This window comes from Microtus pennsylvanicus, chromosome 12 (genome assembly GCF_037038515.1).
Source record: "Microtus pennsylvanicus isolate mMicPen1 chromosome 12, mMicPen1.hap1, whole genome shotgun sequence".
Taxonomy (NCBI): Eukaryota; Metazoa; Chordata; class Mammalia; order Rodentia; family Cricetidae; genus Microtus; species Microtus pennsylvanicus.
Genome location: NC_134590.1, coordinates 79,553,263 through 79,567,482, shown reverse-complemented (window position 1 = coordinate 79,567,482; position 14,220 = coordinate 79,553,263). Strand labels below are relative to the sequence as shown.

Below are 14,220 nucleotides of genomic sequence, written 5' to 3'. Positions count from 1 at the left end.
GTCATTTACTCTGGCAGTATCAAATGTCGGCAGTGGCAGCACACAGTGTCCAGCACATGTTGCCAACGGCGCGACCAGCCAGACTGTCCCTATAGTAAAAAAAACTGCAAATTTTACAAGGTGAGCTCAGCTTTAAGGACATAAGTGATTCTTCTGAAATTACACAAGGATCAATGAAATAATATTTTCTTTATAAATAATTCTTCTCTGACATTTCATTCATGAAATTGCTGGAGCATGTGGCTTAACACACAAGTCCTAGTTGAATAATAAAAATGTAACTGATCAGTTTGGTATACAAAGCGAGTTCTAGGCCAGCCAGGGCTACACAGTGAGACCCTGTCTCAACAACCAAACAACAAAAACAAACACGCAGTTGAAATAAAAATAGTGACTGTGGGATTAAGCTTTGGAAGATAGGACCAAGATGGCTCAGAAAGTGAAGGCCATCGCTCCAGTCCTGATGACCTGAGTTCCTCCCTGGGACCCACACGCCGAAAGGGGAACTGACTCCCAAGAGCTGTCCCAACACTGTGGTGTGTGCGGCCCCTCCCCACACAAATGAGTAAACAAATGTAAATAAAAACTAAAATAAAACTTTAAAAGACTTGAAAGATAATGCAAAATATTACTTGCTCCTATGTTCAGAAAGGATCCATGGCAACATAAGAGCTAAGACGAATATAGCACAGTTTCACAAGAAACTGCAACTTCCTGTTTTGGAGGATGTTCAAAGTTTCATTCATTGGCTCACTTCACTGTTTTGGTTGTGATCATGTATAAATTCTGATAATCATTAATACTCTCCGCATTCGTGTCTGAAGGGCTCAGAAAAGAACTTACTTATATTAAGACAACCAGTACAAGTGTAGTAAGCTCTTCTTATGGCAAGGTTTAGAAACAAGAGAGTCTTGTGACATAGCTCAGTTGGCAGAGTACTTGCTGAGCACATATGAGGCCCCGGGCTCACTGTCCACCAGCACATCAACCAGGCATGGTGGCACAGTCTCCAGTCCCAGCACTGGGGACGTGGTGGCGGGAGGACCTCAGGAATTCAGGCCATCCTTGGCTACAAAGTGATTCCAGATTAGTCCAGGCTATATGAGACCTTGTCAATAATAATAATAACAACAATAATAATTAGTAAAGCATACTCATTACAAAAATGAGAAGGGCCACGGGCAAAGGAGGGAGCAGAACACATCTGATTGAGGTTATACTAATGTTCAGTTGCATTTACAACATGTACTGCTAAACGATTTCTTAGGCCCTTTATTTTTTCCTTTAAACAAGTAACTGGATACATGCTGGTAAATGCTGACTACCCATCTGACATATTTCTGTTCTGAATTCTTTTTTCCTTCTGGGCTGAGGAGTGAACTCAAGGGCTTGCGTATGATAATACACTTTGATTTTAAAAAAAATCCAGTGCTTAGGAGACAGAGACGAAGGATCAGGAATTCAAAATTAGCCCGAGCTACAATAAAATTTACTCTCATAAAAAGCAAAGCCAGATAAAAAGCTGGGCGTGATGGGTCTTGCCTGTACTTCCAGTACTAGGGAGGCTGAGGCAGGAGAATCATCGTGAGTTGGAGGCCAGCCTGGCTGTCAAATTTCCCTAAGGTCAGACCAAGTCTCTGAGCTGCCGTGGCAGGTTCAGCCCGGCTCCTTCTCTAATCTCACAGGTCAGCGTGCCCTTGCCCACAGCTGGGCTCCGACACCCGAGGACCATTTGGGGAACCGGCAGGACACCGTGGAAGCCGACTGCGGGGAAGCTCTTCTCCAACCACTGCTGTGGCAGGCTGGGCCTCTCCCTGCGGCTGAGGGTCTCCAACCGACCGGGGTCACCGTACACTGGGACACACGACCCACAGTATTCTCCGCCCGAATCCCACGCGCCGCACAGGCCACGCCCCCGCGGTTTCCACGCGAACGTAGAAGGGAGCACGAGGCCTGGGACCGCCCTCCCTGCCTCTGCGCGCACGACTGAACCCACGGCGCCCTCCGCCAGCAGCCGACCCGAGGAGAGCTCGCGCGCCCAGCCATCGGCGTGGGCAGCGGGACTGCCAGCCACCCAGCTGGCACGAGCGTCGGGGCGGTGGCGAAAGAAGCCCCGGCCTCCCATAGGCCAGGGCCATTTAAGGGGCGGGCTCTCGCAGCAGAAGCGGGCTGCGGATTGGTGACGCCTCCTCGCCGAGGGTTCCGATTGGCGGCTGCCTCGGGCGTCCTCCGCGGAGGGGCGGTGCGGGCGGAGGGCGCGGCGGGCGCTCAGTTCTCCTTCCCGCTAGAGTGCGGGCGCCCGCGGGAGCTAGGCAGTCGCCGCCTGGGACCCCGGCCCAGCTCTCCGGGCTGCTCTGGACGTGCGACGGTTCGGTTCGAACTGAGGTAACTAGGCCGTAGCAGCGCGAGTGTCGCGATGCCGAGACTCGAGACCGGGGCAGCCCGCGCGTGTCTGGGGCTCGGCGTGGGGCCCTGTGCGAGGCCCGCGGCCTGGAGGGCACAAAGGCTGGCCGGGGTGGGGGCGCCTCGTGCCTCCGCCTCCATCTTGCAATGGGGAGCGGCGGGGCAGGCAGCGGAGTGTCGGTGCGGCCTGCAGAGCGCGCGGGGCCGCACATCTGGCAGCCGCGCAGCTGTTGCGCGCGTCGACCTTGGTCTCGGGCGCTCTCAGTCGGGAGGCCACTGCTTCCCTGGCACAGTGAACGCAGCCGAGGAGGAAAGCAAGGCGTCTCATTTTTATTTTATTTTATTTATCTCGAAGATCTGTGTCACCTGTAAACCAGTCTCCGCAGCTCGGGGGCACACGCCCCAAACCTAAGAGAAGCTCTTTATAATGACCAGGTTCAATTCAGTGTGTTGTTTATAATAAAAACGAGCGGAAAACTGCCAGTTTCAGAGCAAGGTAGACCTCACTGGGAATTGATGGGGTCGGAGACGCGAAAGGAGATAGTGTGGTACACCTTCTGACCGGTTGGGACACTTTTGGTTTGAGCTTGGTTAAAATAAATACAAGTCACTTCTTACCTTATTCTCTCCAGCGGTCTGGGTTCAATTCTCGATCACTTAGGAAGAGTGGAGCGTCAGCTTCACGTCAGGAGAGCTTTTAAAGTTTTTCCCTACCCCCCACAACTAAAAAACATAACCTTCTCTGAGTAGCCTTTACTGGCCTCCGTTTCTACATTTGGCGCTGTATTGTGGTTACCCCAGCCCCCTAGCAGGATGCAAGGTCTGTAAGGGAAGGCAGCCAAACGAAAACAAGAGCAGCCAGTGAAGCCAAAAGTTGAGAAAACAGGAACTTTTAAAAAGCCTTTAAGTTGTTGGATTATTTTTACAGGTTAGGGAAACAACCGCGCTCTCTGAATAGAATCAGATTTCAACCCCTTTCACGCTACTGATTCTGGATAAGTTAACTTCTCTGTGCCCCAGTTTCCTCATCTATAAAGTGGAATTCAGGCCCCAGCACGACCTACAAAAAAAAAAAAGAAAGAAAGAAAAGGTGGATAGGTAGAATAATAGCATCAATTCCATGGGTTATAAAGTACTGATATAAAATACCTTATATAAAAAGAATATTTGAAGAGACTATCAGAGCACTCGGGAGACAGAAGCAGGTGAATCCCTGAGTTTAAGGCCAGTCTGGTCTACATAGTACAGGATAGCCGAAGCTTCATAACACAGAGACCCTGTCTCAAGATAGCCACCCCCCCCAAAAAAAAAGTGTCACCCTGCCGAAAGTATAGATTTATGCTTCTAAAGTCTTAACATCCATTCGAGATCAATTAAGTGGGAAACAAATGGTTAAGCTTTATAGAGGTGTTATTTATTTTTGAGGCGAGGCTTCTTAAGTAGCCCAGGCTGGCCTGATTTGGCATCCTCCCAGTGCTGGGGTTATAAGCATAGACCATCATTGCCTGGTTTGGTGAATCATACAACCCAGGTTTGTCTGGAACTAGAGTTGATCCTGCCTCAGCGTCCCAGAGTGCTTCAGACACTCACTCTTAGTCCCTTTCTTGGTCCTCATGTGATAGCAAAGGGCTGAGCTAGATCACTGTCTGCCTTCTGGCTAAGGTTGATTATAGGACTGAATGTATAGAGAGCCTAATATGACTGGAAAAAGTCTTGAGGGTGAGAGTCACAAAAAAAATTTAGAAACAACATATGAAATTGAGTTGTGGATAGCTTGTTGCCTTATATTAGTCTGTCTCATGGAGAAACTGCCGTACTGTCTTCAGAGTTTCTCACAGGCAGCATGAAAAGTGGCAGACAGATGTGGAGCATCACCCCGGGCAGTACTGCCTCACTTTGGTTTTCTGTGTCCCGGGAAACACTGAAACATGTATTTCCTTCCAGCTGTTATTCCCTTTGACATGCCCGTTTCTCTTTAAATTATCTCTTCCTTCCTTACTTGTAGCTCAAAACAAAAAATTCAAGTATGTAATTCTGCTTTTTTGTTCCAAAATTTATCTTGAATCCTACTCTTACTCTTTCTGGGGGTTCTCTTTCAACTTTGACATTCTGTAGTTAGCTGTTAAAAACCTGCCATGTATGTCCTGTGCTTTTTCAGGTGTTTGTGCACAGGACATACATGTCTGTGTGCTGCCCTGTGCTAGGATATAGTCTGCGGTCATAGAACCATTGTAGTTGATCCTTTCTAGGAAGGTGAAACCGTCCTGCTTCCTCCCGGGGTGTCTGAGAAATGGACCTGTGTTTAGCAATTGATCTGAAGATCCTGCTATGTAGGTTCTTGATTCCGGCCTCTGAGGGCTTAAGACCAACGAACTCTGAGGTGATGTGGACACCTGGTCCTATTTCACACTTTTTGTTTTGGTTTTTCTTTTTACAGCTGAGTCTGACCTCAAACTCAGAGTGGTCCTCCTACCTCAGCCTCCAGATGCCGAAATTAGAAACATGAGCCACTGTGGCTGTAGGTCACACTTGGGCAGGAGATAGGTTTTATTTGACAGTTCTGGGATTGAACAGTGCTTCATTCCATAAACTATTTTCCTTTTGTGTTTAACTTTTAGAATTACTGGTAAATAGATTATTTATTGTTGTTATTGTTGGGGCTCGAACCCAGTCCCCTTGTGCATATTAAGCATGTGTTCTACCATTGTGCTATAGTAAAAGTTTATTTTATTGTGTGTCTGTGTATGATAATATCTGCCACAGTGCATGTATGGAGGGCAGAAGACAGCTTTTGAGAGTCAGCTCTCCTACTGTGAGTTCCTGGGATTCAGGCCTGCATGGCAGGTGCTATTACCCATTGAGCCATCTTGCTTTTGTTGATTTGTTTTTGTGAGACAGGGTTTCATTTTTTTAGCCCTGGCTAGTCTGGTACTATGTAGCCCAGGCTACCCTTGAATTTCATCCACTTCTCTGGCCTTAGCTTATTGAATTTTGGGAAAATGTGTGTGGCCCCATACCTGGCTTAACGTTCTTTATCTGTTTTTTAAGACAGGTTCTAGATGTAGCCCTGGCTGACCTGGAAATCAATGTGTAGACCAGACTGGCCAGGCTTCAAACTCAGAGATCTGTCTGCCTCTGCTTCCCTAGTTCTGGGATTAAAGACTTGTTTTACTATGGTCAGCTAGGTTCTTTGTCTTATTCCTAAAAATTATTTGAGAAATCTAAGATACTGGCCAAATTGGCCAAGCCAGCCTTCAAGTCTACCCTCTGCATCAGCCTCCTGAGTACTGGGATTATATATAGGGCCTGGAGAGATGTCTCGGTAGTTAGGGGTGCTTTTAGAAGACAGGGGTTTGGTTCCTGGGACCCGTGTCAAATGGCTCACAATTCTTTTACCTCAGGGGATCTTCTAGCTTTTATAGGCACACACAGATTTGAGCACATATAGACACATACATAAGAAATAAAATTCAAATATGTATTGATTTGTGTTTGTGTTCTGTGTGTGTGCATGCTGTAGTGTCCATGTGGAGGTCAGAGGACACCTGGGATGTTGCTTCTCACCTTCCCCTTGGCTTTCTCTGGTTGGCTGCTCTGATGCATACCTACTCCAGGCTTACTTGCCCATAGGCTCTCAGGGCCTCTCCTGTCTGTTCTTTTCATTGTCACAGAAGTACTAGAATGACACGCACCACCATGTCCTGCTTCTGTGTGCGTTCCACGGTCCCGTCTCTGGTGGCCAGGCTTGTTTTCAGCTACTTACTTGCTGAACTATTTCTCTGGCCTTCTAATATATATTTTTTTTAGATTAAGACTTTTTTCTTAATGTGTGTGTGTGCTTGTCTGTATGAATATTATGTGAATACATGTGCCCACCGAGGTCAGACAAGGATGTCAGATTCTCTGGAACTGGAATTACAAGTCACTATGAGATGCCCAAAGTGGGCGCTAGAAACCAAACCCAGGTCCTCTTGCAAGAGCAGCAAATTCTCTTAACAGCTGAGCCACTTCTCCAACCCCTGTAACAAGATTCCATTTAGAAGATTTTATGTCTTCATGTTTGTAAGTTTGCTGAGTATATGCCAAGTGCCCATGGAGGCCAGGAGAGGGCATTGGATCTCCTGGAACTGGTTCCGGTTCACAACTGGATGGTTGTGAGTCACCATGTAGGTTCGGAGAACTGAACCCGGTTCTCAGAAGAGGAGAAATGAGGTAATATTATAATCTCATTTTTTTTTCTTAGTGGGATCAGGGCTAAAGAGATGGCTCAGAGGTTAAGGGCACTGCATCATAGTTCTTGAAGACACAGATTCAGCATCAGCACCCACCAGAGCTCACAACCAAGGGCAGCAAGTGCTCTTAACCTCCTCATCAGCGTTCTAGTAACAGGGTTTCTAATAAAGCAATTGAGACAGAAAGATCGAAAGGAAACCACATAGCGGTGGAGAGTAACACAGAAAGGGAGTGGAGTCTAGCACAGTTTTTTAGGTGGGGCTTTCTATTTAACACTGAGCTTCCTAGGAGAAAAGCAAAGAGGGATTTTTTTGTTTGCTTGTTTGTTTTGTTTTTGAGACAGGGTCTCACTATGTAGCTATGGCTGTCCTTGAACTTACAGAGATCCCTCTGCCTCTGCCTCCCAACTGCTAGGGTTAAATGCATGTGCCACCACCACACCCGACACAAAGAGGAATGTAAAAGACAAAAACAATTTTGCTAAAACTTAGAAAGTAAAAAGAGGTATTATACAGACTAAGTTTATATATGTATCTAGGAACATGCATATATACTTCTACATATATGTATGTAGTAACAACTAATGAAAAAAGAAGCTATTAATTTGAAAGAGAGCAAGGAAGGGTATGTGGGAAGGTTTAGAGAAAAACAGAAATGATGTAATATTATAATCTTTATAAAAAAACAAAAGAAATTTAAAAAGGAATTGGGGCTAAAGAGATGGCTCAGAGGTTAAGAGTCCTGACAGTACTAGAGGACCCAAATTCCGAGCACCCATGGGGGCTCACAACCATCTGTAACTCCAGTTCCAGGGGATCTGATGCTTTCTTCTGACTTCTGTGGGTACCACATACAGAGACATACATTTGAGCAAAACACCCATATACTTAAAATGAAAACAAATTAAAAAAGGGGGGTAGTTGCCACTCAGGAGAAACAGTGTTTCTGTTGACAATCTCTTGTGGAGTCTGCAAACAGGATGCTTGATACTGTGAGTGCCATTTTTGTTTGAGGGTTTGTTGTTGTTGTTGTTGTTGTTTTTTGGCTTTTCGAGACAAGGTTTCTCTGTAGCTTTGGAGCCTGTCCTGGAACTCACTCTGTAGACCAGGCTGGTCTCAAACTAATAGAGATCCTCTGGTCAAAGGCATGTGCCACCACTGCCTGGTCCATTTTTGTTTTTTGTTTTTTTTTAAGATTTATTTTATTTTGTGTACATTGGTGTTTTGCCTGCACGTATGTCTGTATGAGGGTGTCAGATCCCTCGGAACTGGAGTTACAATCATGAGCTGCTATAAGGATGCTGGGAATTGAACCTCGGTCCTCTGGAAGAGCAGTCAGTACTCTTAACTGCTGAGCCATTTCTCCAGCCCATGAGTGCCAATCTTAATAGTATCATTTGAGATTTTTTTTTCTGCTTCAAAGTCATTTCTTACATTTATTAGAGTGCATGATTTAATCCTAGTAGGCAGAAGCAGGTAGATCTCTAGTTCAAAGCTAACCTGATCTACATAGTGAGTTCCAGGCCATTTTAGCCTACATAAGTAAGACCCTGTCTTGAAAAGCAAAGTGGGGGTGGGGCGGTAATGGCACTGAGTTAATATGAAAATAAAAAGCCCTATCCCTTTAATAACTTTTTTAAAAAGAAAAACTAAGGGGTCAAGTGAAGAGACATGGGAAGCCCTGCTTGTGGTTAGGCCCGGCCCACTATTGCTCCTACAGTGAGATTGCTGGAGCAGCAGTGTCCTGTTGGAGCCCTGGTCACCTGGGTCAGCACCCTTCTGGGAGTGTTGAGTCAGTTCGTGCATGCCCCAGATCTTGTCTAGTAGGCCTAGAGGAAGATAAAGGCCTCAGTAGGTTTTTAACAGCCACAGCCCCATGATACTGACAGCTTGTCACCCACCCACATCAGTCTCCAGCTCTGGGGTCTCCTCGCCTGGCAGGAGTAGGGCATGTAAACTATTCCAAGCTTCAATCCTGCAAACGCATGCTTCTATAGTGATTGCATGTCATAGTCACCTCCCTCTGCCATCTCACCCTGCAGCTTTCCGTGTATGTTGCCCAGGCCCTTCCCTGGGGTCCTCCATTGCAGCATGAAGAGACTCGAAGTATGCATGAGGCCCTGAGCCACCACTGCCCGCCCCTGTGTCAGGGCAGCACCCACAGGAGAGCACAAGCTTGAAGCTTTTTAAATTTTTTAATATTTTGAAAATTTCATATAGGGACTGGAGAGATGTCTTAGCAGTTACATGCACTGGCTGCTCTCCTAAAGGACCCAGGTTCATTTCCTAACACCCACATGGTATCTCACAACTGTCTGCAGCTCCACCTCCAGGGGCTCCAACCCTCTTCTGGCTTCTGTAGGTCCTGCTTACATGTGATGCACAGACATACATTGAGGCAAAACACTCATAAAACAAAAGTAAAACTTCTAAAATAAATTTTAAAAAGGAAAGTTCATATGCATGTTCAACATCTGTTGCTCATAGGCATTCCTCACTCTAGCTCTCCCCAGGAATCGCCATCAAGTCAGACATTTATTTCGTGTGGGGTCAGAGTTGGCACACGTGCCTATGGTGGTAAGAGAACAACTTGTGAGAGCATTTCTCTCCTTCCTCCATTTGGGTCCTGGGGATTGAACTCAAGTCATCAGGCTTGGTGACAGGCCTTTACCAGTTGAATCAGCTTGCCTCGCCTCCTTTGCTGGCCTTTAACTTAGTGCTGTGATTACCGAAGCCTGGTGGAGTAGGAGCAGGTCCTATAAACCACAACCCCGGAGCCTGTGGGAACCGCTTCAGCTAACAGTAGAAGCAGTTTTTCTGCTCTGCTCCAGGGGCAGAACTTGAACCTGTTGATGAGGTGGTCAGCCCTCAGCATTGTAGGTAGTCCAGAACTCAGCCAAGCTCATTACAGATTGGCAGTTTCACGTCTCCAAAGCCACTGCAGACTTCTGATAGGACATTTACTCTGCTGTGAGACTTGGGTAATTCTAGCCTGCCAGCCAACAGGCAAGTAAATGTCTGAGAAAGTGAGGACAAACACTGGTCTCCCCACACAGTGATCTGCAGAGACCCACAGGTTCCTCTAGGGCCCTGGAAACTCTTCCATTCTGTCCTCTTTCAGAGAAATGTAAATCCCAGAAGGAAGAAGGGGTAGATACACGGATGCCCCAGAGTCCTGGAGAGGATGATGTGGTCACTGACAAGCCACAGGAGACATCTTAATCCATGCTTTGATTTTATCTTCAGAGCTCCAGGTCACCTACTCCAATGGTATTTTAGCCAAGCTAGAGGCTTGGGAGTTTTAGGACCTGTAGCCAGGGAGGGAGTGGGTGGAATAGCAGCTGCTTTTAACAACTGGTCACCTACCTGCCTCTTCATTTTTTAAATCTATGGCCACAATTTTCCTGGTATCCACCCTGCATGCAGCAGCCAGCCTCAGGGCCATCTCAAGCCTATCCTCTCTTTTGTCATCCCAGATTTACCCTCTTTCATGCTGCCATCCTGCCTAGCTTGGCCTCTGCTTTGATTCTCTCAGAAACCTCGAAGCCACCTGCCCTGCTGCCCGGTTTTTCTCTCTTGCTCGTTAAACACGATCTGCACTGGTATTTGTGGTATTTCTCTCTGTACCTGTGTGTCTTGTGAGATTTCACGGAGGCCCCAGACTGAAAGGGGTGTCTTTGCCAGCACAGGTGGCTGTCAGGGCCATGGGTGCAGGGGTAGCACTTGTCAGAGCAGAACTGCTGACACTTTGGATAAATGTAATTGTTTCCAAGGGAATTGTGATTTGAAGAACCATTGCAGGAATGTTTTTCTTTTTCTTTTCTTTTTTTTTTTTGTTCAGAGAATTGCTCTTGGTGAATTATTCATCTATTTGAATAAGTTAGACAGAAGCGAAACAGTGCCCTGTCTCCCACTTGCCTGTCCTCTCCTATTTGCTCTAAACAGGAATGAGTGGGAAGAAGCCAAACAGCTGGAACAAGCTTGCTTGAGGGTGACACAGCAGATACAGGAAAGATCAGGTGTCCCCTAGTGTTAGCATATACATGGTGCTGAACATAGTTTTACTGTGGGACAAGAGAAAGCCACTGGGTCACTCCTAATGCTATCTGGCAGATCCTGTGACCTCTACAGGTTCCGGAGACTAATTGAGGGGTTTAGTGGTGAATTTTAGAGGGCTCTGGAAGATGTTAAAGCATGGGTAGCCCCTCGGTTGGCAGTTGTGTGTTGTACAGGACTTTCTCAGAAAAAGGGGCAGAGTTCACTGTTTATTTTCTATGCTGGCAGTGGCGGAGATCATGGTACCCCTGCAGAGGAAAGCTGCTTGTGTGGACTGGATCCTACTCAAGAGAGGCTGTGCAGGCATCTGGGGGGGCAGGGCTACTCAAGCCTTTGGAACCCAAAGTATTCCATATTGGGCTCCAGATGCCAGCTCCCATGAAGCTAGCTGCAAGAGTTGGTGTTTGCCCTGCTATATTTGGTCTTTGTTTGATCGTATTCTTTGCTGTCCCCCCAATTCTTTCCTTTGGGAATGGGAATGTATATTATCTATGTATACTGGAAGTATAGAATGTCGGTTTTAGTTGTACAGGAGCTCACAGGTGATTTGCTGAGTTTCAGAAGAGAATCAACAGTTATACACACACACACACACACACACACACACGAATGTTTTGCCTTCATGTATGTCTGTATACCACATGCATGCATGATGCCTGTGGAGGCCAGAAAAGATAATCAGATCCCTGGGACTGGAGTTAAAGATGATTGTGAGCCATCATGTAGATGCTGGGAATCAAACCTGGGTCCTCTTTAAGAGAAGTGGTGCATGCCTTTAATCCCAGCACCCAGGAGGCAGAGGCAGGCAGATCTCTCTGAGTTTGAGGCCATCCTGGTCTACAGAGCAAGTTCCAGGATAGGCTCCAAAGCTACAGAGAAACCCTATCTTGAAAACAAAAAACAAACAAACAAAAAACAACAAATAAAGAGGGCAGTCAGTGCTCTTCAGCCCAGAGCCATCCCTCTGGCCCTAGCAGGTGCACGGTTAAAAACTGTTGGAATTGTGTGTTGGACTGAATGTATTTTGCATAATGAGATGGCTGTGAACAGTTAAGTGTGTTTGTGAGTTAGGATGGTTACTGTTGTCAACCTGACAGGATATGGAATCGTGTAGAAAACAGTCTTCTGGGTGTGCCTATACGGATTATTAGGATTATTAGATAAGGCTAATTGAGGTGGGGTGCCCCCTTAACTATGGCTAGGTCCCAGATGGATGAGCAGGAAGGGAACTGGAATGCTGTTGCTCCTCTTTTCTGCTCCCTGCTGCGGGCACAGTCTAACAGCAGCCCAGGTTTCTCCTGCACAGCTGCCCCACTGGGACAGACTGCACTCTTGACCTCTGAGCCAAAATAAACCCAACCTCCTAGGCCGCTTTTGACATTTTGTCCCAGCAACAAGACAAGTGACTAAGGCAGGAGAGAGCATGGTTTATCAGGCAGACTAATAAATGAGGTTGTAAAGAATTTGAGTGTGCAAACTGGGACAGTAATCACCTATAAAGTGCTGTTTCGGTGAAAATCTTGAACATCAGGCCTTTTTAAAAAGAAAAACTTAAACATTAATTTTCTGCAGCCAGATCACTCTCACATCACCCTGGAATCTTGTGCACGCTGTGGAGTCAGGTTCAGAGCTGTGTGACTCCAGACCCAAGCGCTTGATGACTCAAACAAGGATCAAGTGAGAAAACAAACCAGAAGGCACCCAGAGCAGCTGCTGGTGGAGAATGGCGTGCAGAGTGCTCAAGTTCAGATGAGGATTTCCATGGAGCCACATCCTCCCCTTGTGGCTCTTTGAAAAACTGCACATATTATTATTTGTATGTATGTATATGTGTCTGCATGTGAGAGCATGCACATGTACATGTATGGACCCATAGAGGCCAGAAGAAATCAGATCTGGAACTGGAGTTGCAGGTAGTTGTGAGCTGCTTGACATGGGTACTGGGAATAGAACTTGGGTTCTCTTGAAGATGAGGCAGCACTGCTGACGTGGGTGTGGGCGCTCACATGCCATGGTGGTGCGTGGAGGCCAGAGGACAGTTTATAGTTGTTCCTTTCTTCCCACCATGTGGTTTGGGCTTGAACTCTGCTCCGAATGTCAGACTTTACATGCTGTCTTAGTTCCTGTTAAATTGCTATGAAGAGACACTATGACCAAGGCAGCTTATAAAAGAACGCATTTAATTAATGGCTTACTTACTGTTCTAGAAGGTGCATCCGTGACTATCATAGTGGGAATCATGTAGCAGGCAGGCAAACATGGCACTGGAGCAGAAGCTGAGAGCTTACATCTGAACCAGAAACTGGAGGCAGGAAAAGAGTGTGACTGGACTTGGCATGGATACTGGAGGTATCCAGTGACATTCTTCCTCCTTACCAAGGCCACACCTCCTAATCCTTCCCAAATGGTTACACCAGCTAGGAGGCAAGCATTCAGATCCCTGTGTGAGGGCCATTCTCAATCAGACCCCACAGCTGGATAACCTGCGTTAGGATTCCGCCTCTTGCAGTCTCCTCAGCAGCCTTTGAGAGCTCTCATAGCTCTCCATGCTGCCCTCCCTGGAGCAAGTCTGAAACCCTTTGTGAATAATGACTTCCAGGCAAGACAGAAATTTTAAAAACTTGTCATTGAAACAAAGTGGGGCCACTGAGATGGCTCATCCGGTAAAGAAAGGCATTTGTTGTCTTGCCAAGTCTGATAGCCTGAGTTTGATCCTTGGAAGCCCACATGGCAGAAGGTGAGACCAGACTGTGACAAATTGTCCTCTGACCTCCATGTATGGCATGGCATATGCATCTGCACACATCCATACATGCAGAAATACTTTTTTTTTTTTTTAAAGATATTTGATTCTTGCCTTACTCAGCTTTATTTCACTGCAGGACCAAGTCTTAACACCATTCTTGTTAGGGGCATAATGGAGCTGTGACCCTTGAGAGGTTCTAGAAATGGAGGAAGAAGTAACAGTCAGAAGTGATAAGTAGGTTCTCCAGCTGATAGGGTCAGCTGTAGTTACCAAAACTGATGCGGGGGCTGGAGAGATGATTCAGCAGTTAGTGCTTACTGATCTTCAGAGGACCCAAGTTCTTTCTATCCCCAGAACCCTTGTCAAACAGCCTTTAACTCCAACTCCAGGAGAGCTGATGTCTTCTGACTTCTGTGGGCCCACACTTGTGTGCACACACACACACACAGATACACATGCACGTACACAAAAATAATGATATGTGCGATTTTTCAAAGAGCCACAAGGGGAGGATGTGGCTCCATGGAAATCCACATCTGAACTTGAGCACTCTGCTCCCTATTCTCCACCCACAGCTGCTCTGGGTGCCTTCTGGTTTGTTTTCTCACTTGATCCTTGTTTGATTCATCAAGAGCTTGGGTCTGGAGTCACACAGCTCTGAACCTGACTCCACAGCGTGCACAAGATTCTAGGGCTGGGCTATGAGGCAATCTGGCTTTACCTGTCACCCCATTAATAGTCAGAGCTGATTTAGTGGATCTGACTGCTGAGGCAGGTCTCCCC

At 46.6% G+C, this 14,220-nt stretch overlaps 1 protein-coding gene across 1 annotated transcript in view; it reads left to right on the top strand.

Annotated features, from left to right (window-relative positions):
• The first annotated feature begins 2,237 nt into the window (after positions 1 to 2,237).
• The window catches only part of Cep68 (centrosomal protein 68), a 32,182-nt gene continuing 20,199 nt past the window's right edge, over positions 2,238 to 14,220 (top strand). Inside the window, exon 1 of the mRNA XM_075944425.1 lies at positions 2,238 to 2,385. The gene's annotated coding sequence lies outside the window, so the exon portion shown is untranslated. The remainder of the gene's footprint in view (positions 2,386 to 14,220) is intronic.